Source organism: Magnolia sinica, chromosome 9 (assembly GCF_029962835.1).
Source record: "Magnolia sinica isolate HGM2019 chromosome 9, MsV1, whole genome shotgun sequence".
NCBI lineage: Eukaryota > Viridiplantae > Streptophyta > Magnoliopsida > Magnoliales > Magnoliaceae > Magnolia > Magnolia sinica.
In genome coordinates this window covers 56,726,629-56,752,208 of record NC_080581.1, presented here as the reverse complement: position 1 = coordinate 56,752,208, position 25,580 = coordinate 56,726,629, and the positions used below count along the sequence as shown (strand labels likewise).

The following is a 25,580-nucleotide window of genomic DNA, read 5'->3' as shown; positions in this document are numbered from 1 at the left end:
ACACCAAGGTGGGGTCCAAATGAGTGGGCCACCCTACTCCAACAAATCAAACTGGTATGCGTCTTCCCACCAGACGGTCCTGCATGATCGACAGGTCATGCGGGCCCCATCATAGCAGCCACATAGTCCACCTGCTGGACTGCCTGTACATGTAATACATACATCAAAGTGGGGCCCACGCAGGTGGGCCACACAGCTTGGGAAATCAAGCTGGCCAGTGGGTTTATCCCTTCCACTTGGGCCTGTGTGACCGGTTGGTCATGCAGGCCCAAAGTGGACAGCGTGAATCAAAAATACATTCATCAGGGTGGTCCACAAACAGGGAAAGGAGAGAGAAAAAATACATTCATCAGGGTGGTCCACAGACAGGGGAAGGAGAGAGAGAGAGAGAGAGAGAGAGAGAGACATGACGCAAGGGAGCTCCACCACTATGAGCTCCCCTAGATATTGCAATACATACATCAAGATGGGTCCCAACATAGGTGGGCCCTAAATAAAAAATCTAGGGTGGAAATCCCATTCCCACTAGAAATTTCAAGGTCTACATGACCTAATACAAGATGGATAACAAATAACATCATGGACCCCTCATGGGTCACACATGCATATCATGGTGGGCCATAGGCCACACCTTGGGTCCAAAATGGGATCCCTACCATTGACCGGTAGGCCGTACTTGCCCCACGAACAAAGATCATCATCTACACCTAAGATCACCCACCTATGGTTCTCTTCTTTGGCTCCTTGGAATGCTAAGCTCCTAAGCTCACTCTTTGATGGAGGATGATGAAGATTGAAGGGTTGGATGGTGAGATGAGAAGGGAAGAAAGTAGGCCACACTTGGCTCTCTTCTCTCCTTGAGAATAGCTTAGACGGTTGCTTCTCTTGATGCTTGGGGAATGCGTGGAGAATGTGTGTGTGTGTGTGTGTGTGTGTGTGAGAGAGAGAGAGAGAGAGAGAGAGAGAGAGAGAGAGAGAGTGGTTGTAAGAGAGAGGTGATGGGTGGGTGATGGATGTACTTGACTTGAGAGTTGACTTAGGTGAGTTGCTTGTCTTGGGGAGAAAGAAATCATGGGCTAGAGATGGGATGTGTACTTAACTTGACTTGATTGATTGATGGAATGAGTTGGGGAGATTCTCTCAGGATTTGCAAATATGCAACGTTTCTTCGAGATAAATGTGGGCCCACATCTCTTGGCCTAGGTATCACATCGGTGCATATGACGTGACGTTGGAACTGCGGCGACAGTGCGGTCGCAATGGTACAAGTCTCGGGGTCAAGTCAACTTAGTTCTATAAGATACGACTTAGGGTCGTGCGCAAATGCCGATTACACATCGCTGGTTACCTGAATTCGATAGGGAGGATCGCAGAAGTCTAAGGAATGGTATGGTTTAAGATACAGGCCTTTCAGAAAGAGAAAGAGAGAGGAAGAGAGAGGGGGAGAGAGAGAGAGAGGAAGCCTAGACGCCATCATTCTCTTCCTTCTCCACACGTATAGTGTCTCTCTCTTACTCAAGCGATGTCGTGATTCATGTAAAAACTTTCCTACATCGATATCTACCTAGGGTTTCGATCTAAGGCTAAGATGGATTCCTTTAAGTTTACATTAATTTGAGTTGATATAATTTATCTTGTTCTTGTATACTTTCATATTACTGTGATTTTTCATGAAATTGATTAATTTACTATTATCAATTATTTATTCTTTTGAGAATTATAGTTAAGGTATGATTTAATTATGCGTGACTTTTATGAATTTATATGAGATGATGGATACAAACCTTACCCTTTGCCAAGTTTGAGAACGACGCGAGCTTCCACTATATATTGAGTTGACCTTTTGCTCATATCCCCTTATTCTTGTTGAGTTAGCCTATTTGTTATTCTTCTCTTTTATTGAGATAGCTTAATGTTACTTTTCTCCTTCATTTATGACTTGGGAATGTGTCTTGGAATTCCAAAACCCTCATGGTTGGACTTATTTCTCTATTGATGCAAGTAATGTGTTCTAAGCCTCATATATAGTGGTTCATAATTTTATCATGGACGTAATACGATTTGGGTCGTGACCCTCTTGGTTGACATGTAATTCCATAGATTTTGGATAGCGATGCATAAATCGATGTAGGTAATTCCCAATGCGTGTTATATCACTTCTAGAATTGGATGTCGTAAATAGTCACTCTATGAACAAATCGTGTCATGTAATTAATCTTATCTATATGTTGTGCTATTTTGTGATATTCACGTAAATCCACGGTAGCGTTGGACACGCCAACGAATCTCCATAGTATGAGATGTGGGGCGAACCGGGTTTTCTATGAATTATATTTCACATTGTGATAATCACTACGTATGATGGACTGCACACATTTTGATAGGCATGTATTCATAAATATATTGGTTACCCGTAATAATACCACTTGTAGTGGTGGAGTACGAGACGTATCAGAACCCTCACATTATTCTTATAAATCACTTAAATTATTATTAATCTTAAAGGATAAATATCACTATGAGTAGGGCATTGACCCTCTCCAACGATACAGATGTTGTAGGTCAATTACAAGTTGATGATACGGACGATAATCATTTTGTGGAAGATACATTCGAATTAAGAAGAAGAATGACACTGAAATTTATTTGTTTATATGTTTTTCATTGTTTACTTTAATATGATATAATAGGCTCTCATGGAGAGGGCGTTTGAAGATTAGTCAGACGCTTTTTACTCTAATAATAAATACGGTTAATTTTGCTCTCGTGAATGTTTATCTTCGTGAATGTAATTGGATGTGATATAAATGGGAAAAAAAAAAAAAACAACGTGCGATTTTGAGGCATCCAATTTTTACATTATTAACACCTAGAATTCTTGGGCACGAGTATATATTTGGGCCACGAAAATTTGGGATGTCACAGTTGGTATCAAAACATGAGAATGAGATTAACTGCACCTGAGGGAATGAACCATTATAAGCTTTACGCGACTAAGATAGGGTCATGAATTAGATAAATATACTTAATTAAATTCCCCAAAGAACTAGGAAGTTGAGGAATTAGAAGCCCATATTTAGGTTCCCCATTATAAATAGTAAGTTAGACGTGAAATTTATTAACTATGAATCTAGGTATCTTCGGAATAAACTTCCAAACTCCCAAATAAATGTATTATGGACTAAAATTCATCATTAAATGGATTTTTTTTTGAAGGAATCATTAAATGGAATTTCAAGCAAGAAAAACAAGTTTCCCAAACCGGAATTGGATATTTTTCAGTTTTCCTAAATTTCTTTTGTCGTTTCGGTGAAAATTGACACTTTAGGAAACTTCCATTGGTCTCGGTAGGTAGACTTATCAGAAAATTTTGAAACTTTTCTGGTATCTCAAATAAGTCTCCAGAAACTTCACTCTAAATTTTCAACTTTATTGAATATATGCAAAATTCTAAAAAAATTTAGTAGTGTCAAAATTTGGCAAAAAATACTGTTGGACATGTAGCTAGTCTTTTAGCCGCTCATAGGGATGAAAGACTCACCAAAATGTAGAATCTTACTTCGAAATTTTTTTCTGGAGTCCTAGGAATAAGTCAGGGACTTAGGTTTAAAATTTCAGGTAATTCAAATATATGGCTTAGAAATTAAAATTCGAAGAGTGATAGGCTATCAATATAAAACGATTTTGGGAATTTACAAGAACACTAAAGCTTAGGTTTAATATAAGATGGACCATTGGGTCTTATCCTTTAAGAAACCTAGGGTACTTTTATGGTGGAAAAAAAAGTATATGATATTTCTCAAGGATCTAGAGCGATCGGGTCCACGAACTTATGAAATCATATTCAAGGAAGTTTTAAGCACTACACCAAAATTGCAATTTTGGAACACCTACATTTTTTGTTCCGGAACGGCTTAAGGCTGTTTCAAATTTGGAATTGTTTTCAACTATCACTTCCCACGAATTGTTTCTCTCTCTAGAAAACCGTAACACATGTCATTCCCCTTTTTCCCTCATTCTATAGCAGACTCTAGCAAACGCCATTCCTTCCAACTCTGCATTTTGGAGAAATCCCCAATCTTTCCTGCTCTCCCGTCTTTTCGTTTTCAATCCTCACTACAACTATAGCAGCTGTATGTAGAGAAAGAGATAGAGAAGGATGCGGGGGAGGCCTCCTTCATGCGATCGAGATGGATATGCCCGATTGGAGCCAGATCGCTACTCCCCTCTCTAAATTCGAGGTTTTCTCTCTCACACACATTTCTTCCTTTCTGCCTTCCGATTTCTAGGGTTTTGTTCCGATCTCTGCCATTTGGCCTATCTGAGTTTTATTTTTAATCAGGGTTTCTAGTTGTTCATGTTTCTATTTTTTTTTTTTCTCTGTGATTTGTGATTGAAGAGATGTTTTGCTCATTTTTAAGTTGTTTGGAAGCTCAGCTTCATTTGAGAGAGAGAGAGAGAGAGAGAGAGAGAGAGAGAGAGAGAGAGAGAGAGAGAGAGAGAGATGGCCGTGGATCAGCCTAGCTGCAATCCGGGGGTTTCGAAAGGAGTGGTGGGCCTGCTGGCGATCTGCCTGTCTGAATACATCGTGGGGCCCCCTCCTACTGGCACTTCATAGAGGGTTTGGCTGTTGTGGCTGGTGCCTCCTCTTGCCCTCCCTGCATCTGTGACTGCTCTTCTCAGCCCCTGCTTTCCATGCCCGAGGGATTAAACAACACATCATTTGCAGATTGTAGTAACCGTGATGCGGAGGTGAATGATGAAATGGAAAGGAACTTCACCGACCTTCTGTCAGAAGAATTGAAGTTACGTAAAGCCAAATCTTTGGAAAATCAAATGGCGTGTTGATATGCAACTAGTTAAGGCTAAAAAGATGGCATCTCAATATCAAAAAGAGGCGGACAAATGCAATTCAGGGATGGAAACCTGTGAGGAAGCCCGAGAAAAAGCTGAATCTGCATTACAAGACCAGAAGAGACTCTCTGAGATGTGGGAGATGCGGGCTCGGCACCGAGGATGGAAAGAAGGGACTACTAGAATCTCGATGTTGAGAAGAGAACTTCAGGAAATGTGAGGATCAGATTCCAAGCAAAAATATAATTGAAATGGTCTTCATGTTCCGGCACCATGTGCTTTGGCAATCATTGAAAAGGAGTTGGGCCGGCCAAATTCTTGTTGGGCCGTGCTTCAAAAAAGGCTGGAGGTTGTTTACACAAACATATGTTTTTGGTCGTGGATCCGTCCTGTTGCTACATCCTTTGGATAGATCAACTGGGTCATGGTCGCATCTGTCCTGTTGGAATCTGATTCATTGTTATTCAGTTAGAAGCTTAATGCAGCTTATTTATGCATATGAGTTTCAGATTCTCAGATCTTTCTGCGTGTTCCTCCATAAGGAGTAAGGACACTCATTTCATGCAATGGTTGCCTCTAGGTAGCTCGATTTTACAGTAGAATCTGGAACAGAATATTTGCCTTTTGATCAACTGTTTTTTATTTTATTCCATGAACAATGTATCTGTTAGATGCATCTAAATGTGAACTAGTTGAAAAAAAATAAAAAAAAATAAAAAATTACAAAAAAAAAAAGAAAGTTGTTTGGAAGCTGATATTTAAACCCAACCTGATTGATTTGCATACACCTGTTCTCCATTTTGGGAATTGGAAGGCTACTCGTGTTTATTTTCTTGCTGTTTAGTCCCAATTCCTCTCTCTCTCTCTCTCTCTCTCTCTCTCTCTCTCTCTCTCTCTCTCTCTCTCTCTCTCTCTCTCTCTCTCTCTCAAATTCTATTTTTTTAATTACTGTTTTGCATTGTATGAGGGATGATGATTCGGAGGAGCTAGAGAAAAGCAATGTATTGTTGATGGGTCCAACTGGGTCAGGTATGACCTCTTCTTTATAAAGGCATGGAAGTATTGGTTGTCTGCTAATTCATTTATCTATCACATTATTCTTGGTGCTTGCCTTAAGGATCTGTGGATTTTTGCCTTCACGTGGACTGAGGTTCATGATCTTGCTTAGATATTGTAATATTAATTGTAAGGACATGGAAGACATTACTTGCAAAAACATTAGCTCGCTTTGTGAATGTGCCATTTGTCATTGCAGATGCAACAACGTTAACACAGGCAATTTCATTTCTCATTTTCTCATTAGCTTCGTACATCTACAAAATCACTCTTTTAACTGTTTGTTGGCATTCTGATTTTTGTAGGATTGCATTTTATATGGTTTGACTCATTGTTGTGAACTCAGCTGGTTGACTTGGGACTCACCCAATCAACTCAGAACAGCCATATTCTGAGTTAACTTTCATTTGCATTGACTTGTTATTACTTGGCTGGCTCATGTCAACAGAACTCAGCTGTCATTCAGTTTTCTACTTGAATGTCCAGGGCTGAGGCACAATACGTTGCACGACTTGCCCTGGTATTTTAGTGACTAGGCCTGGTTATTTTGGTGACTTGGCCACCTTGCAGCTCTCTCTCTCTCTCTCTCTCTCTCTCTCTCTCTCTCTCTCTCTCTCTCTATTTATCTCCCTGCCTTGTGCATTCTTGTGGGACCTTCTTTGTGTACACATGCCAGATCCTTTCGGTTCGTCAGGCAGGTCCCATTATGCATACATGTAAGCCTATTTGGACCATCAATATGATGTGCTCTTTGTTGATGGCTGACGCATATAAATGCTACCGGGTTGGAAGATCATAGTAGTCCACTCTTTTGGTCAACAGTCTAAATCACAAAAGTCATGGGCTGTACATTTATGCAATCTAAGATGCTTGTGCTTTACCCTTCTTGCATTAATGTGAAGCCCACCATATGATTTGATCGGATTGATTTTTGGGCTAGAACTTCTTTACAGTGTGCCAATACTGATGTGTAGCTCAGATCATGTACATTCTCTGCATCTCACATTCAAGGGTTCATTTGGTAGGTAATATTGATGAAGCTACTGTGAAGGCTATGAACTTAGAAGTGGAGAGAAAATTGAAGAAATGACTTTAAATCTTTGTATACTGACCCCTAATTGAATTATTTGGGATTCAGAAGTGAAAGAATTATCTTATCTACTAATAGTGGCCAAATTGGCGTATTACCGAATCACACCACTAATATCTATGGCCATTAGTATTTCTGTAGATGGATATAAAATATGATGATCAACTTAGGCATTTCTTTCATTTTTACAATTATGTTGTGAGTGCTTCTTACGAATGATGCATCTTTGTTTGAATTTGATATGTCGTCATGTATACTGACTGTAAGTTTGTAAGTTTGCATGTTGGTAGTATCTTTATTAGTTCTTACTCGAAATTTTATTGTTTATCCTATTTTGTTTAGACCTAGTCAAAGTTACTCAAGTTAGAAAGTAAGGGCATGCCAAGTCTGACCAGAGTCATGATTTTGCCAACAATTATCTGGCTTCCTTACGAATATTAAGCATGAAGCATGGAACAAGTTTTGTTGGAGCAAAGGGATGCAAGATCTCAAAATTATAGGGCAAATGTCAAGTTTTTCCATCACCAATATCCATGTGTGTGAAGTAGCTGGGAACCAACAACTTCTCAATTTGTAACAACAACATCCAAAGCTTCGTGTACTATACAGTGAGCATAAAGTTCCATGAATGATTGTAGGAACTTCATACAGCGAAAGGCTGGAAGGTGATGGGTATTTTAAGAAGTGTCAATCCATCTAAGTGGCAACCAATAAAGAGGAACCTCCTTCATGCACTCAACTGCAAAAAGCTTTATCCGTCATTCATGTCATCTAGCTGCTTGTTTCTTTTGTTAGCAATGTTATATAGACTTTTCTATATTCATAGCAGGCATGGGTTCCTTGCACAATGAGCTGCTTTTAAGAATCATTTGACAAAATAAAATAATTCCTTACTCCTTGACACAACACAACGTAGGTCTATAGGTGGGCCCTGCAGAGTATCAAGTCAGCGTACTTAAGTCACAATCTCAGCTTTGAGCTTCTTTTCAACTGGGCCTCATGAGATCTCAATTTCGTCTTTCATAAGTTGTTTCTTACGTGATATCACTTGAGTCTTTCAGGAGTTGTTTCTTGACAGCAAGACTCTATCTTCAACAATATGCAGTTCATTGTCAAACAGGTGCTCCTAGAACAATAATTCTTTTAGCTTGTATCAAAGTTAATCAACCATGTCCCCTCTCTCTCAATTCAAGTGAATGATTTTATTTTATTTTTTTTCTAATTTTATTTATTATTTATTATTATTATTTTTTTCCTTGTGGGCTATTTGGGCCAAAAGGAATAATGGATGTAGCATATGACTGCCACATCTGTGTCAAACCGAACTGTGGATTGAACTAATTAATTACTATTTTGCAAGCTAAAGCTTGCAATGTTTGTAATTTAAATAAAGCTTCGATTCATCAACACTCAGAGCCCAATGATCTTACTAAATTGTTGAATTTGATCGCTCGCATTTACATGCGACTTATCGATTTATATTTTTGCTTCCAATATCTGTTAATAGATCTTCCTTTAGATTTATGCCATCTGGCATATGCTATATGATTGGAGGGGTTTGCATTAATAGGACCCATGGTGGGAAAGCCCTGTTTATTAAAGAGTAGGAAGTTGTTGCTCGGCCAACTAATTCTCGAGTCATTTGCTACTTACATTAAGATGGTTGTATTGTATCAGGAAATGAAGCTACTTGCAGAGGTGGACCAACCGGGCAGCCTGATTGATAATTATGGGATCCAGCTGAGCTTTGTGTTCTCACGCAAGGCCGCAGGTTTGGTGAGCCTCCAGGCTGACCTGGCAAGGTTCCAGCACCGTCTGAAGGAACAAGTAGGTTCATCCAAATGAACCCTTGCTATTATCAAGTAGGTTCATCCAAATGAACTCTTGCTATTATCAAGTATGTTCCACTATATTTTCTGATATTTTATTTCATTTGGTAGTGGGATTTTAAACCCCACTCTTGCTACTTATGTATCCGTTGGTTTTCTTTTTTAGAAAGGGAAAGATTTGTGGAGTGGGCATTAATAGGCTGTAGTATGTCATTATTGTAGAAAGGGGTTTTCTATCATTGTGCTTTGTTTATGTTTGTGTTGTGTTTGCTTATTTGTTGTATCCATTTGATATGCTTTCTTAATGGGTATAATTTGGATCTCATGATTGGAAAGTTGTTCAATCCGTTAGTGAGTACAAGATTGGCAATGTGGTTTTCTATCATTGTGCTTTGTTTACTACTTGTTCAATCCCATGATTCCAGGTTCCCATCTTACCCTTATCTTAGTCATACTCAATGTTTCATAAATTTGACATGCAATGGTCTATGGCCATGGTTCAAATTATTAATTGGTTGAATGTGACATGGGCAAAGTACTTTAATTAGGTGTAATTGGAAGTGTCCAAGATAATTAATTGGTTGAATGTGACATGCAATGGTCTATGGCCATAGAATTCAAAGGTGTGCAAATTTCAGAATGTAGAGGTGTTCATGTTATATATCTTGGCATACTGTTTAGAATTTAGATCACACGTGATGCATTTTTTTCTTCATTCTATATTACCAAGTTAGTTGTAACTGTAGGTTTGTGCCATCAAAGCTCCTGGTTTTGGAGAAGACAGGAGCAAACTCAGAAGATCTAGCCATTCTTACAATAGGAGAGGTGAGATGCAACTCTTTATTCTTGAATTCTGTTGCATTAGACATCTCAAGAAATATGATGCCACATTTGATGTGCAGGTTATCTCTGAAGATCATGCCATGAACATGATTACCTCCAGACCAAGGTTATCATTTTTAGTAGATTACTTAGTATTTTCTTTCTTTTCTTTCAATTTTGTTCAGGTCTATTATGTCAAATCTGTAATAATTGATAGCCCTATTAGGAATCCAGAGATCCCAGACTATATGAAGCCGTTCAATTAGCATCTCAGATCTTGTCCTTTCTCATTTTAGTTTTAAAAATTCAGTCTCTCAGTTAAGCATGCTCAGTTTGAAAATAATTGTTTGTTGAAAGGTGTAACTAGACAATATAGTCTGTTTGCATGTGACCAAACTAAGTCTACTTATCCCTTGTTTTGTTTCCTATCTCCCAAGCTCCCTCAAATGCATCCATTAATTCTATCCTTCCCTGTCTTGCCACTCATCCACACAAGATTCTCATTTTAGCTGCACTTATCCTCAAACATGTTCCTCAACCACCCAACAGTTTGTCCCACAACTCCAAAAACAAGGACTATATTATCTTGTTTTGAATCCAATATATGCTGAGCCCTTGCACTTCTGCAGGCGACCGCTGTTCCATCCTCAACTCATCATGCATCAGTCGGGCTTCATGTGCACAGAGACTGGATGGTTCATAAAGATGTGACCTGCCTGATTTGTGGTCCAAATTGCCGACAATCCACATTCAACATACATGTGGCCTGCCTGATTTGTGGTCCAAATCATCTATGGAGCAGGGCCCACATGATGTGCTGGTTAGGTGTCCTCTCATGCCTGCAGAGGCGCATGCAAGCTTAGCATGAATGCTCACTTGGACAAAAATCTTATTCTGGTCTTGACTGTTGTTCAGCACAGTGTGTGGGTCAACATGGGATCTGATCTGTTACATAGAGAATTTCTGTGTCGGCAATCTTCTGAAGATGGTTGTGGTGTTGGCTCTCTTTTACATTGGTCAGTTTTAAACGGTTGATAAGAAGTAAACTGCTGCTAATCATGCAAGTTTTAGAAAATTCTGATGCATAATGTTGGGTGTTATCCACTGCTAATCATACATTGCTGTTGGCTCTCTATTACTGCTCAAACTGCCAACCTATTGGAAGGATTGGGTGTCACAAGCACTTAATAGGTTGGACGTTATCCACTGTAAATCTCATGTTCTTGACAGCCTACACTTGAAGTTTGAGAAGTAACAGTAACAATAGCAGTAACAACTCCACCAGAGATTTCCGAGTAAAGCCCTTCTCTACATGTGCTAGTGCTAGTGCTAATAGCAGTAGCAGTAACAACTCCACTAGAGATTTCCTTTCGTTAACAGACAAGCAGCTGATGGCCCAGTGTGACATACTATTGGGATATATTTTCAGTGATTCTTGATTCTTCAATTCTGTTGAACTCCTGCATAGTGTGTTATTTTTTACTCTTAAGAATGCAAACATGCTGCACTTATGCATGTACAAAGTGTATTTTGATTTCTTTTGTTTCTACTGTAGGTCCAAGCCAGAGTCCATGAAACTTTGAGGAAGCGCGATCTTACAAAAGCTCTTGTAATGAAAGAGCTGGTGTGGTTTGTGGTATGTATTGATTCTATATTCTCTGTATATACCTTGACCTTTTTTTTTTTCCCTTTCCTTTTCCCTCTAAACTCGTGGTTTTAGTCAGTGAACAATTGTTTTGTTTTCATTTCACCAGCCATGATTAGAAGCTTACAATAGCATTCAAAAATGACACTTCTGCATAGTAAGCAAATGAAGAAACATATTACAATCTGATCTTTCTTCTATCAATTCTATTAATTGATAACGCATACATAAACTCCAATACTTCTATCTTCAATGCATGTAGACCGTTACAGTCTAAAGCTACTGAAATTTAATGTCATCTCAGGCCTCACCATTGCAAGCCTGTCAATCCCACAGGTACTTTCTTTTATTTACTACGGGGCCTCATGCTGGCATTCTGTTGCATAATGTTGCATCATTTTCATTGATATATAATTGTCCCTAGGGACCTTGCATCATTTTCATTGATGAAATAGTAGTGGGATTCACTCGAAGGCAATGGGAATGTCACACAAAGAAGACATTACATCAGCTGTTTGTCCTTTTCATTTGGTTTTCAAATTGAGATAATCTCTGTTGTAGTTTCCAAGAGCAATTTGAACTTTGAATTGAACTACACGCTGAATTTCCTTTACAATGAGTTACGGTTGACTCCTCTCACGAACTGTTCTGTGTCAGAGTCTCAGCCTCACACCCAACATCTAAAATGGAGATTTTAGCTTTGCTGCCTACACAGTGACTTCCTCTTTAGATGCCGTGGCATTTGCTTGCAGGATGAGATTTGAGGAGTCTCATTCAAATGGTGAAGGACCATCCAGAGAATTCTAAAAGATTCTTTAGACTCAAACGAAAGACTTGGAAGGAAATAGATATTAATTCATCTTAATTCTATTTATTAATATTCTATTGATTTGTTCCATTTATCTTTTCTTATTTCTTATGTAATCTGGTTTTATTGGATATTTTTCTTTAATTTATAGGGAAGTAACATGTGATGTTTCCACAGGTCTGGGTTTTTAATATGCCAATATTTTCTACAGATTCTGGAGCCATGCCAAAGTAATCTTGCTTATCAGCCTTCTAATCCCCGGATTAAGGGCATCCTTGGTTTGCTTGCTGAGATCTATTGACTACCAAACCTTAAAATGAACCTGAAGTTTGACATGGAGGTTTACAAATGCAAATACATGCAAATACATGTAGATAGGTAGAGGAGATTGATACGGTCATGTTTATTTGTTTCCCAGTTACTATTCTTTATTTCTTAATTGCTGAGTAAATATTGTTGTCTAATCCATTTGATTCTTCTTCCTTTTTGACATTTTAGGTCCTATTTAAGAATCGAGCCCCAAAGCCCAAGATATTACTTTTCCCCATGCCTGAATGAAATCACAATTTGTTCTTGAATCCTTGGATGGTTTCCATTTTGATTATGGCCAAAATCAGTCTTTCTTTGTAATTTAAGTTCAAGGCTCAGGAACCTACCAGTCAATTTGGAATTTCATCTAGTTGACCCAATTTATCCAGCCTTCAGTATGGAAAACCAAATGCTGATTTAAATAAAACAGGACGATCAGTCGAATTAGGGGACTGAAATACCAAGTTTATATCATATTCCAAGTTTTAAAAAATATGATTTGATCCATAAAATGTATGAGATTTCTTAAAACTACACAGCGTTTAGCCACTGCAAAAACCTACACACACCGGATTTTATTTTTTTTCAAGCAAGCATTCAGCATTCCATGATTAAGTCTTTTAGCATGCAACTGGATGATTAAGAGCATGAATGTAACTTGGAACCAACAATGTGAGTGAAACTCTAATAAGGCTCACCCTTGATGTACCGCAATATGATATGTCTAGACTTCAGCCTTTGAATCCGGGTCATCTTTCAATTATCCAAACTGTAGGTTTGGACCCCTGACAATAGAAACATCAATTTTGGGAAGAGATCCGTTAAATACTAGTCTCTAGAGTTTTCAAGTTACCAATAAGTTTTATTTATTACTGATACACATATATATGCTCTTTTAGAAGTTAATGAAATTCTTTATCAAACACATACTATCCAAAAATTTCAAATTGTGGTTTTTTGGACCCTTATTTAGTCTACTCATTTGTCAATTATCTTTGTTTTAATTTTATTAGGTGTTTTCATCTAATTCAGCATGTAACTGAAGGTGGTCTGTCCTTGGGTCTAATGTGCAGATGATGTAATGAGCCAAAAGGTTTGTTTTCCAAAATGCTTTTTACAGTTTTCAGTTCACCCAAACGGGTCATCTTTATTCATTTACTCTTTATTGAACTGAACTGTCACGCCCCAAACCCGGAAATCGGATTCACAGAAATCCCAATTGCCGAATCCGGTGCCGACAGCCTCCGTAGTACCCCATTCTTGGCTCCTAGCGTCCATATGCCAGATTTCGATCCTGGGATCCTACAAGGAGGATTTTTTTTTTCCAATATATATTTAACTCGTAATAAGCATAATCACAAGTATACCCAATTACAAAGACAACATCATCATCACATATCCACTAATATAATCATTTGAATACAATACTGGAAGGAAAATACATAAAAAAAAAAAAAAATCAAGCTCCAGAGGGCTGCTACACGCTCCATGCTCAACACTGCTGCAACCTATCATCATCTGCACGCATCTATCGTGCATAAGCTTATGGAAAGCTTAGAGGGTGGTGTAAGTGTGTGCACAAGGTAAGTGCCAAGTATTCAATACACTGCCATTATCATACAAACTGAAAATACTGGTAATTCATAATCGTACAATATCGGAATAAGCAAAGATACTAGTAAGATCATGAATTATCTGAGTAAGCAGAAATACTGACAAGAGCAGGAATTATACAGTAAACAGAAATATTCACAAGATCATAGATCATACGATAACAGAGTAAGCGAAAATACGAACAAGTCCATGAGCCAATCAATATCAGAATACGCAATATATAACGGTTATGCAAACGAGGAGTCATAAAGAGCCAAATATCAAATGCCGAAAATGCAATGGGGTATATAATTCCTTATGTGTTCACAAATATGTCAGCCATATCTAGACCATATAAATGCAGAAGCACAGTAACCTAAGATGTCATATGCCGCGGATGTAATGCAATATGCGGTGCGAATGGAATGACCATGCTGGAGTGTGAAGTCGGGATGGTAATACGTAGTATCGCAAGCTATGGGGTCCATCACAAGGGACTTCTATCCAAACCAGTCCTATACCTAAATTTGGATAGTCAGACTCAATGTGGTAAACTCCTGATCTCAGGTTAGTCGCGCGCCCCAACCGAAATCCTGGCCATTGCGAAAGCACACGTAACAACTAGTTGCGTACCACCAACCCAAGTAGATAGTGAACGAATGAATGCATGAATGAGTATGCAACTCCTACTCACTAAATCCACATATCGATAGTTCATCTCTGGGATCATCAGGGTTTAGTACACTCCAAATGGCACCGCCGCTCTCCTAGCCGCACGGTCAAGTGAGCGTAAGAAACCTCACTATCCGCCGGCCAATATTCTGCCAATACCTATCTGGCACGTTGATAGCAGACCCACTCACGAGCTGGTCAAACTCAGCCTAGTATTGCCCCCTACCCTCGGGCGGATAAGGCCACACCCCCTCCCAACTGACCACGAGATAATAGGAGACGCGACCTCCTGGTATTCGGCACTCGGGTACTCATGTATCCACTTGGTCTCAACGTTAGGGCGTCTCCTGGCCACGGAGGTTTAGGGATTTTCACCCGGAGACATCTATAGCGCCCGTATGCTAGAACCAAACATTTCCGGTATCCCATTTGGCCATCCACGATATGCCTATGGAGGCTACGACCCTGATGTCATTAGGGCGTACAGTAATCATAATGCGAGATGCATGAGTCATACAATCCAGTCATGCATCAATCCTGCGCATACTGCGTGCTCATGTGAGATAACCTCCACTTATCAGGGAGTCTCATAACAACATGCTCAATGACATATGCAATGATCAACCACATCTCATAACAAACATGCAGATGATGCGTATGGGCATGTATCATGATGCTATGCTGTCACATACTTATAATCGGTATCAATAATTGTCATCGACAATCGACCTCGACAACGTGGACATTTAACCAACATTGCCCCCAAGGAATGGCCCACATAGAGCCAAACATATAATGGACCCACGGCCTCACACAAAGGTCTGATATACAACATAGTGGGCCTTACTCAAGGGACACATATACACAACAGGCGGGCCCTGTTCATGGGCCCTAAATACATGACATGTGGGCCCTACACATGGGTCTCGAACACATCGAATGGGCCATGCATCATGGGCCATGAATACATCACAATGGGCCCTAACTATGGGTCGCATATACATTATATAGGTCTCGACAATCAAAATCGACATTCGGAATCGGCCTCGATACTCGGCCTCGATAATCGGGATCGATCGATAATCAAAATCGACAAATCAGTCACGACAATCGGACCAATCGATAATCAAAATCGGCAAATTGGTCACGACAATCGGGATCGATCGACAATCAGAATCAGCAAATCAGTCACGACAATCAGATCGATCGATAATCAGAATCGGCAATTCGGTCATGATAATCAGGATCGATCGATAATCAGAATCAAATCAGTCAAGGCAATTAGATCGATCGATCGCTAGAATTGGCAAATCGGTCACGACAATCGGGATCGATCGACAATTAGAATCGGCAGATCGATCACGACAATCGGGATCAATCGATAATCAGAATTGGCAATTCGGTCATGACAATCGGGATCGATCGATAATCAGAATCAGCAAATCAGTCAAGGCAATCAGATCGATCGATAGTTAGAATCGACAAATCGGTCAAGATAATCAAAATCGGTAATCGGTCTCGATCGATAATCAGCCTCGATCAGTATTCAGCAATCAGCTAAGATAAATCAGCACATAAACAAGGCGGGGTCCATTGATGAACATCCGATCAACCATAATGTAAGGATTGGCCCGTGGCCGTGGTTATATCAAATCCAATAGCACGGAGCCATCCGTTTATGTGAATGGGGCCCACTGATTAGGGTTAACCCACTAAGAGAATGATGAGAATGGGCCTAACAAGGCCTAAGGAAAGGTCACAATGTGGGCATCCAACAATCATTGCCCAACAATGCGGACATCTAACTAACATTACTCTCAAGCAGTGGCCCACATAGAGCCAAACATAAAGTGGGCCCATGGCCTCATACAAAGGCCTAATATGCATCACATGGGCCGCACCGGTGGGTCTCATATATATCAACCGGGCTACATCAATGGCTGAACTAATGGGCCTTATATTCATCAAGTGGATCGCATTAATGTGCCTCATGTACACAACAGGTGGGTCCTTTACATGAGTCTCAAATACGTAACATGTGGGCCCCATACATAGGTTTCATATGCATCAAATGGGCCACACCAACGGACCTAATACATTTCACAATGGGCCGCACGATATGGGCCTATTACACATCAAGTGGGTTGCATCAATGGGCCGCACTACTGGGCCTCCGATTCAAGCAGGTGGGCCCTATCATATGGGTCTTAAATACAAGGCAGGTGGGCCTATCATATGGGCCTCAAAATACAGGGCAAGTGGGCTCTGTCACATGTGTCAAAGGTGGGCCCTATCATATGGGTCTTAAATACAAGGCAGGTGGGCCTATCATATGGGCCTCAAAATACAGGGCAAGTGGGCTCTGTCACATGTGTCAAAATATAAACAGATGGGCCCGCGCATGGGCCATAAGTATATCATGATGGGCCTCATAGATAGGCCGCAACAATGGGCCTCAAGTGAGTTTAGACTGCACCAAAATTCATTTCAATAATTATAGGTGTATCAGGTGTATTACGGTACACAATTATAGGGGTACATGGTTCACCAATGCGATCAGCACTGTCCAAACATTTCCCAAGTAAATTAGCACCACCCAAACATTGTCTATGTAAATCGGCCCTGCCAAACACTGCATAGTGTTGTCCAGTAAAATCTGGACGGTGTGGATGAAATAAATACACCGTGGTGGTCTCATGCTGGCAAAACAGATGGATGGCTTGTATAAAAGAAAATCAAAGATGGGTCCACCGAATGAATCGTCCAGATGGACAGCTGAACACATAACTCAAGGTGGGGTCCACGTCACCTGGATTAGACGGCGTGGATGAAACACATGCAGTGTGGTGGTCCACACACCACCTTCCAAACGTTGTCCAGCACCGTCCAGACAGTCTGGACGGTGTGGATGAAACAAATATATCAGTGGTGGTGTCCACTATTAAACAATGGATGGTGTGGAATATCATATATATCATGGTAGTGTCCAAGGAATTTACTGACGTCCCACACCAGCAATTGCGCCAGCCAATCTGTCCTACCAGTGGGTCCCACCAGATGTAATGGAGTATAACATAATATTATTTGCTATATTTTATTATAATAATAATAATAATAATAATAATAATTATCATCAAGGAGAGCCGCAACGTCCAGCGTCCAAAATGGACGGCTGGACAGGAATACATGCATCAAGGTGGCCTGCCGTCCCAGCTCTGCTGGACGGACGGCTTGGTACAGGGCACATACGATTGGTGGGTCCCACGCGGGGCCCACAATAATGTCTGTTTTCCATCTAATCTGTTGGTAGGGTCACCCGGACCTGGATGAAAATGAAAAAATAAATTTGACATAATCCAAAACTGCTGGACGCCCAAATGAGGTTTCAATGGAAAACGTTCAATCAACACTGTTTCCTTTGATGTGGGCCACCTGAACACCATATATGGCTGATTTTTGAGTTGGCCAGCTGCCCTGAGGGGGGCCCATGAAATGCAAGGTGTTGATGTTCTACATACATCATGGTGGGGCCATGGCTGGGACCCACGTCCTAGCGTCAGTGGAGCAGGACGTCCTGGCATCCTTTGACTATTGGCAGCAGCAGCAGCAGGCGCTGCCTTGTTTGCTTTTTTTTTTTTTTTTTTTATAAGGATTTCTCAGGTGGGGCTCACATCAGGTGAATCCACTCCATTCACTGGCTCCTATGGCTCAAGACAAGCCAGACGAGCCCAATATTGATATGTTTCGGTGTGTAGAAAGGTCAGAGTAAATTTTTTAACGGTGAAACTCACTGTTTTCCATGTTATGGCCCGCCAGGGGATCAGATTGGCTTCATTTTTTGTCTTAACGCATAAAATGATCTAGGGGATGGGATGGACGGTGTGGATTTGATCAATACATTTAGGTGGTGCCTGCATGAGTGGCCCACTCAAAAAAAGGCTAAAGTAATAACAACTTTAATTTTAGTTTTTTTTTTTTTTTTTAATTGCAGTGGCTGCCTGTTCAAGCTTCAGGCCACATCCAGCGTTCCCTGGACGCTGGACTATCCATTTCATCAGGATGGGTCCCACGTGTGGGGACCACAGCTGGTGGGTCCCACGTCGACGTGGCCCACTTGACTTGGATCAATTTGATGCTTATGTTTTCCCATCACCAAAGGGTATGATCCACATGACTTGGATGGTTTGGTTAAGGCATACATCAAGGTGGGGTCCATCCGAGTGGGCCACACATCACACAAAAATGAAAGAGAGAGAGAGAGAGAGAGAGAGAGAAGCACCCACCTTTGATCTCCTATTCCTTCTTCCGCCAACGTGATCTAGAGCTCCAAAGGACAAACTTTTGCGGTTGAGATTGTTTTTGGAGGGTGGGGATGAGAGATAGGAAGTGGGCCACACAAAGCCTCTCATGGAGTTTTTGCTTGGACGAGGGTTGCTCCCATGGGAGTTTCTTGGAATGATGAGAGAGAAAATGGGAGGGAAAAAAGTGGTGAGGTGGAATGATGGGATGAGAGGGATGGTGAGTGATGGGTGATGGTCTTTTATTGACTTTTGGGTGGAAAGAGGAATGGGTGTCATTCCTTATTGGTGAAAAAGGGATGGGTAGGTAAGGTTGTGTACTTACTTTCATTAATGGATTGATGTGATGTTTAGGGTAGAGATTCTCTTGGAGATTGCGACGCGCGGTGTTTTCCTCTGACTGAACGCAGGCTTACATCTCTTGGCCTGGGTACCGCATCAGCGTGCAAGACACGGCATCGGAACCGCGACGACAACGCGATCGTAATAGTATAAGTTTCGGTTCGAACCGACTCCAGTATGTGGGACTCGGTTTAGGATCGCGCGCAAACGTCGGATACGGGTCGAGGGTTGCCGAAATTTGACCGAAAGGACTGCGGAAGCCAACGGAACGGTACGGACTAGGACACGGGTCTTACATCTCTCTCCTCCTAATAAAAATTTCGTCATCGAAATTTAAAACAGAACACGACCAATACAGAGCTCACCAAGGGAGAGAAATCCTATCAAAACACATCTTAGCATAATCAAACACCTAAGAGATGGGGACAACGCGCACAAATCTCAGCCTGCTACTCTCAAGATGCCTCATCAACACTACGATGACCTCTCTGAACATCGGATCCAAGATCAGAAACGATTGAAATAGGGATACTATGCATCCTCGATCTCAACGGTAGGGAGTTATATCAGAAAGTCTCTAAGTTATTCGAACCCGGGGATCTAATCATTCTAAGTTCTCATCAATCATATAGTGCAGGATAGCTATTAGCAGATATGTGATGTTATCCTCAAGTATTCCCAAGTTATGCTCTGATACCAACTTCTGTCACGCCCCAAACCCGGAAATCGGATTCACAGAAATCCCAATTGCCGAATCCGGTGCCGACAGCCTCCGTAGTACCCCATTCTTGGCTCCTAGCGTCCATATGCCAGATTTCGATCCTGGGATCCTACAAGGAGGATTTTTTTTTTCCAATATATATTTAACTCGTAATAAGCATAATCACAAGTATACCCAATTACAAAGACAACATCATCATCACATATCCACTAATATAATCATTTGAATACAATACTGGAAGGAAAATACATAAGAAAAAAAAAATCAAGCTCCAGAGGGCTGCTACACGCTCCATGCTCAACACTGCTGCAACCTATCATCATCTGCACGCATCTATCGTGCATAAGCTTATGGAAAGCTTAGAGGGTGGTGTAAGTGTGTGCACAAGGTAAGTGCCAAGTATTCAATACACTGCCATTATCATACAAACTGAAAATACTGGTAATTCATAATCGTACAATATCGGAATAAGCAAAGATACTAGTAAGATCATGAATTATCTGAGTAAGCAGAAATACTGACAAGAGCAGGAATTATACAGTAAACAGAAATATTCACAAGATCATAGATCATACGATAACAGAGTAAGCGAAAATACGAACAAGTCCATGAGCCAATCAATATCAGAATACGCAATATATAACAGTTATGTAAACGAGAGTCATAAAGAGCCAAATATCAAATGTCGAGAATGCAATGGGGTATATAATTCCTTATGTGTTCACAAATATGTCAGCCATATCTAGACCATATAAATGCAGAAGCACAGTAACCTAAGATGTCATATGCCGCGGATGTAATGCAATATGCGGTGCGAATGGAATGACCATGCTGGAGTGTGAAGTCGGGATGGTAATACGTAATATCGCAGGCTATGGGGTCCATCACAAGGGACTTCTATCCAAACTAGTCTCATACCTAAATTTGGATAGTCAGACTCAATGTGGTAAACTCCTGATCTCAGGTTAGTCGCGCGCCCCAACCGAAATCCTGGCCATTGCGAAGGCACACGTAACAACTAGTTGCGTACCACCAACCCAAGTAGATAGTGAACGAATGAATGCATGAATGAGTATGCAACTCCTACTCACTAAATCCACATATCAGTACAGTTCATCTCTGGGATCATCACCGGGGTTTAGTACACTCCAAATGGCACTGTCACTCTCCCAGCCGCACAGTCCAAGTGAGCGTAAGAAACCTCACTATCCGCCTGGCCAATAGTCTGCCAATACCTATCCGGCACGTCGATAGCGGACCCATTCACGAGCTGGTCAAACTCAGCCTAGTATTGCCCCCTACCCTCGGGCGGGTAAGGCCACACCCCCTCCCAACTGACCACGACACAGTGGGAGACGTGGCCTCCTGGTATTCGGCACTCGGGCGCTCATGCATCCACTCGGTCTCGACGTTGGAGCGTCTCCTGGCCATGGAGGTTTAGGGATTTTCACCCAGGGACATCTATGGCGCCCGTATGCTAGAACCAAACATTTCCGGTGTCCCATTTGGCCATCCACGATATGCCTGTGGAGGCTACGACCCTGATGTCGCTAGGGCGTAAAGTAATCATAATGCGAGATGCATGAGTCATACAATCCAGTCGTGCATCAATCCTGCGCACACCGCGTGCTCATGTGAGATAACCTCCGCCTATCAGGGAGTCTCATAACATGCTCAATGACATATGAAATGATCAACCACATCTCATAACAAACATGCAGATGATGCATATGGGCATGTATCATGATGCTATGCTGTCACATACTCATAACCGGTATCAACAATCGGTATCGACAATCAACCTTAATAATGTGGACATTTAACCAACATTGCCCCCAAGGAATGGCCCACATAGAGCCAAACATATAATGGACCCACGGCCTCACACAAAGGTCTGATATACAACATAGTGGGCCTTACTCAAGGGACACATATACACAACAGGCGGGCCCTGTTCATGGGCCCTAAATACATGACATGTGGGCCCTACACATGGGTCTCGAACACATCGAATGGGCCATGCATCATGGGCCATGAATACATCACAATGGGCCCTAACTATGGGTCGCATATACATTATATAGGTCTCGACAATCAAAATCGACATTCGGAATCGGCCTCGATACTCGGCCTCGATAATCGGGATCGATCGATAATCAAAATCGACAAATCAGTCACGACAATCGGACCAATCGATAATCAAAATCGGCAAATTGGTCACGACAATCGGGATCGATCGACAATCAGAATCAGCAAATCAGTCACGACAATCAGATCGATCGATAATCAGAATCGGCAATTCGGTCATGATAATCAGGATCGATCGATAATCAGAATCAAATCAGTCAAGGCAATTAGATCGATCGATCGCTAGAATTGGCAAATCGGTCACGACAATCGGGATCGATCGACAATTAGAATCGGCAGATCGATCACGACAATCGGGATCAATCGATAATCAGAATTGGCAATTCGGTCATGACAATCGGGATCGATCGATAATCAGAATCAGCAAATCAGTCAAGGCAATCAGATCGATCGATAGTTAGAATCGACAAATCGGTCAAGATAATCAAAATCGGTAATCGGTCTCGATCGATAATCAGCCTCGATCAGTATTCAGCAATCAGCTAAGATAAATCAGCACATAAACAAGGCGGGGTCCATTGATGAACATCCGATCAACCATAATGTAAGGATTGGCCCGTGGCCGTGGTTATATCAAATCCAATAGCACGGAGCCATCCGTTTATGTGAATGGGGCCCACTGATTAGGGTTAACCCACTAAGAGAATGATGAGAATGGGCCTAACAAGGCCTAAGGAAAGGTCACAATGTGGGCATCCAACCATCATTGCCCAACAATGCGGACATCTAACTAACATTACTCTCAAGCAGTGGCCCACATAGAGCCAAACATAAAGTGGGCCCATGGCCTCATACAAAGGCCTAATATGCATCACATGGGCCGCACCGGTGGGTCTCATATATATCAACCGGGCTACATCAATGGCTGAACTAATGGGCCTTATATTCATCAAGTGGATCGCATTAATGTGCCTCATGTACACAACAGGTGGGTCCTTTACATGAGTCTCAAATACGTAACATGTGGGCCCCATACATAGGTTTCATATGCATCAAATGGGCCACACCAACGGACCTAATACATTTCACAATGGGCCGCACGATATGGGCCTATTACACATCAAGTGGGTTGCATCAATGGGCCGCACTACTGGGCCTCCGATTCAAGCAGGTGGGCCCTATCATATGGGTCTTAAATACAAGGCAGGTGGGCCTATCATATGGGCCTCAAAATACAGGGCAAGTGGGCTCTGTCACATGTGTCAAAGGTGGGCCCTATCATATGGGTCTTAAATACAAGGCAGGTGGGCCTATCATATGGGCCTCAAAATACAGGCAAGTGGGCTCTGTCACATGTGTCAAAATATAAACAGATGGGCCCGCGCATGGGCCATAAGTATATCATGATGGGCCTCATAGATAGGCCGCAACAATGGGCCTCAAGTGAGTTTAGACTGCACCAAAATTCATTTCAATAATTATAGGTGTATCAGGTGTATTACGGTACACAATTATAGGGGTACATGGTTCACCAATGCGATCAGCACTGTCCAAACATTTCCCAAGTAAATTAGCACCACCCAAACATTGTCTATGTAAATCGGCCCTGCCAAACACTGCATAGTGCTGTCCAGTAAAATCTGGACGGTGTGGATGAAATAAATACACCGTGGTGGTCTCATGCTGGCAAAACAGATGGATGGCTTGTATAAAAGAAAATCAAAGATGGGTCCACCGAATGAATCGTCCAGATGGACAACTGAACACATAACTCAAGGTGGGGTCCACGTCACCTGGATTAGACGGCGTGGATGAAACACATGCAGTGTGGTGGTCCACACACCACCTTCCAAACGTTGTCCAGCACCGTCCAGACAGTCTGGACGGTGTGGATGAAACAAATATATCAGTGGTGGTGTCCACTATTAAACAATGGATGGTGTGGAATATCATATATATCATGGTAGTGTCCAAGGAATTTACTGACGTCCCACACCAGCAATTGCGCCAGCCAATCTGTCCTACCAGTGGGTCCCACCAGATGTAATGGAGTATAACATAATATTATTTGCTATATTTTATTATAATAATAATAATAATAATAATAATAATTATCATCAAGGAGAGCCGCAACGTCCAGCGTCCAAAATGGACGGCTGGACAGGAATACATGCATCAAGGTGGCCTGCCGTCCCAGCTCTGCTGGACGGACGGCTTGGTACAGGGCACATACGATTGGTGGGTCCCACGCGGGGCCCACAATAATGTCTGTTTTCCATCTAATCTGTTGGTAGGGTCACCCGGACCTGGATGAAAATGAAAAAATAAATTTGACATAATCCAAAACTGCTGGACGCCCAAATGAGGTTTCAATGGAAAACGTTCAATCAACACTGTTTCCTTTGATGTGGGCCACCTGAACACCATATATGGCTGATTTTTGAGTTGGCCAGCTGCCCTGAGGGGGGCCCATGAAATGCAAGGTGTTGATGTTCTACATACATCATGGTGGGGCCATGGCTGGGACCCACGTCCTAGCGTCAGTGGAGCAGGACGTCCTGGCATCCTTTGACTATTGGCAGCAGCAGCAGCAGGCGCTGCCTTGTTTGCTTTTTTTTTTTTTTTTTTTTTTTCTAAGGATTTCTCAGGTGGGGCTCACATCAGGTGAATCCACTCCATTCACTGGCTCCTATGGCTCAAGACAAGCCAGACGAGCCCAATATTGATATGTTTCGGTGTGTAGAAAGGTCAGAGTAAATTTTTTAACGGTGAAACTCACTGTTTTCCATGTTATGGCCCGCCAGGGGATCAGATTGGCTTCATTTTTTGTCTTAACGCATAAAATGATCTAGGGGATGGGATGGACGGTGTGGATTTGATCAATACATTTAGGTGGTGCCTGCATGAGTGGCCCACTCAAAAAAGGCTAAAGTGATAACAACTTTAATTTTAGTTTTTTTTTTTTTTATTGCAGTGGCTACCTGTTCAAGCTTCAGGCCACGTCCAGCGTTCCATGGACGCTGGACTATCCATTTCATCAGGATGGATCCCACGTGTGGGGACCACAGCTGGTGGGTCCCACGTCGACGTGGCCCACTTGACTTGAATCAATTTGATGCTTATGTTTTCCCATCACCAAAGGGTATGATCCACATGACTTGGATGGTTTGGTTAAGGCATACATCAAGGTGGGGTCCATCCGAGTGGGCCACACATCACACAAAAATGAAAGAGAGAGAGAGAGAGAGAGAGAAGCACCCACCTTTGATCTCCTATTCCTTCTTCCGCCAACGTGATCTAGAGCTCCAAAGGACAAACTTTTGCGGTTGAGATTGTTTTTGGAGGGTGGGGATGAGAGATAGGAAGTGGGCCACACAAAGCCTCTCATGGAGTTTTTGCTTGGACGAGGGTTGCTCCCATGGGAGTTTCTTGGAATGATGAGAGAGAAAATGG

At 41.7% G+C, this 25,580-nt stretch overlaps 1 long non-coding RNA gene and 1 pseudogene across 1 annotated transcript; both read left to right on the top strand.

The window, feature by feature from the left end:
• Positions 1-4,238: 4,238 nt before the first annotated feature.
• On the top strand, positions 4,239-5,368 carry LOC131256328 (uncharacterized; annotated as a pseudogene).
• Positions 5,369-9,728: 4,360 nt separating this feature from the next.
• On the top strand, positions 9,729-11,455 carry LOC131256327 (uncharacterized). Its single transcript, XR_009176752.1, has 3 exons — positions 9,729-9,778; positions 11,218-11,287; positions 11,406-11,455. It is a non-coding gene; the product is annotated as an uncharacterized LOC131256327 (long non-coding RNA).
• Positions 11,456-25,580: the final 14,125 nt, after the last annotated feature.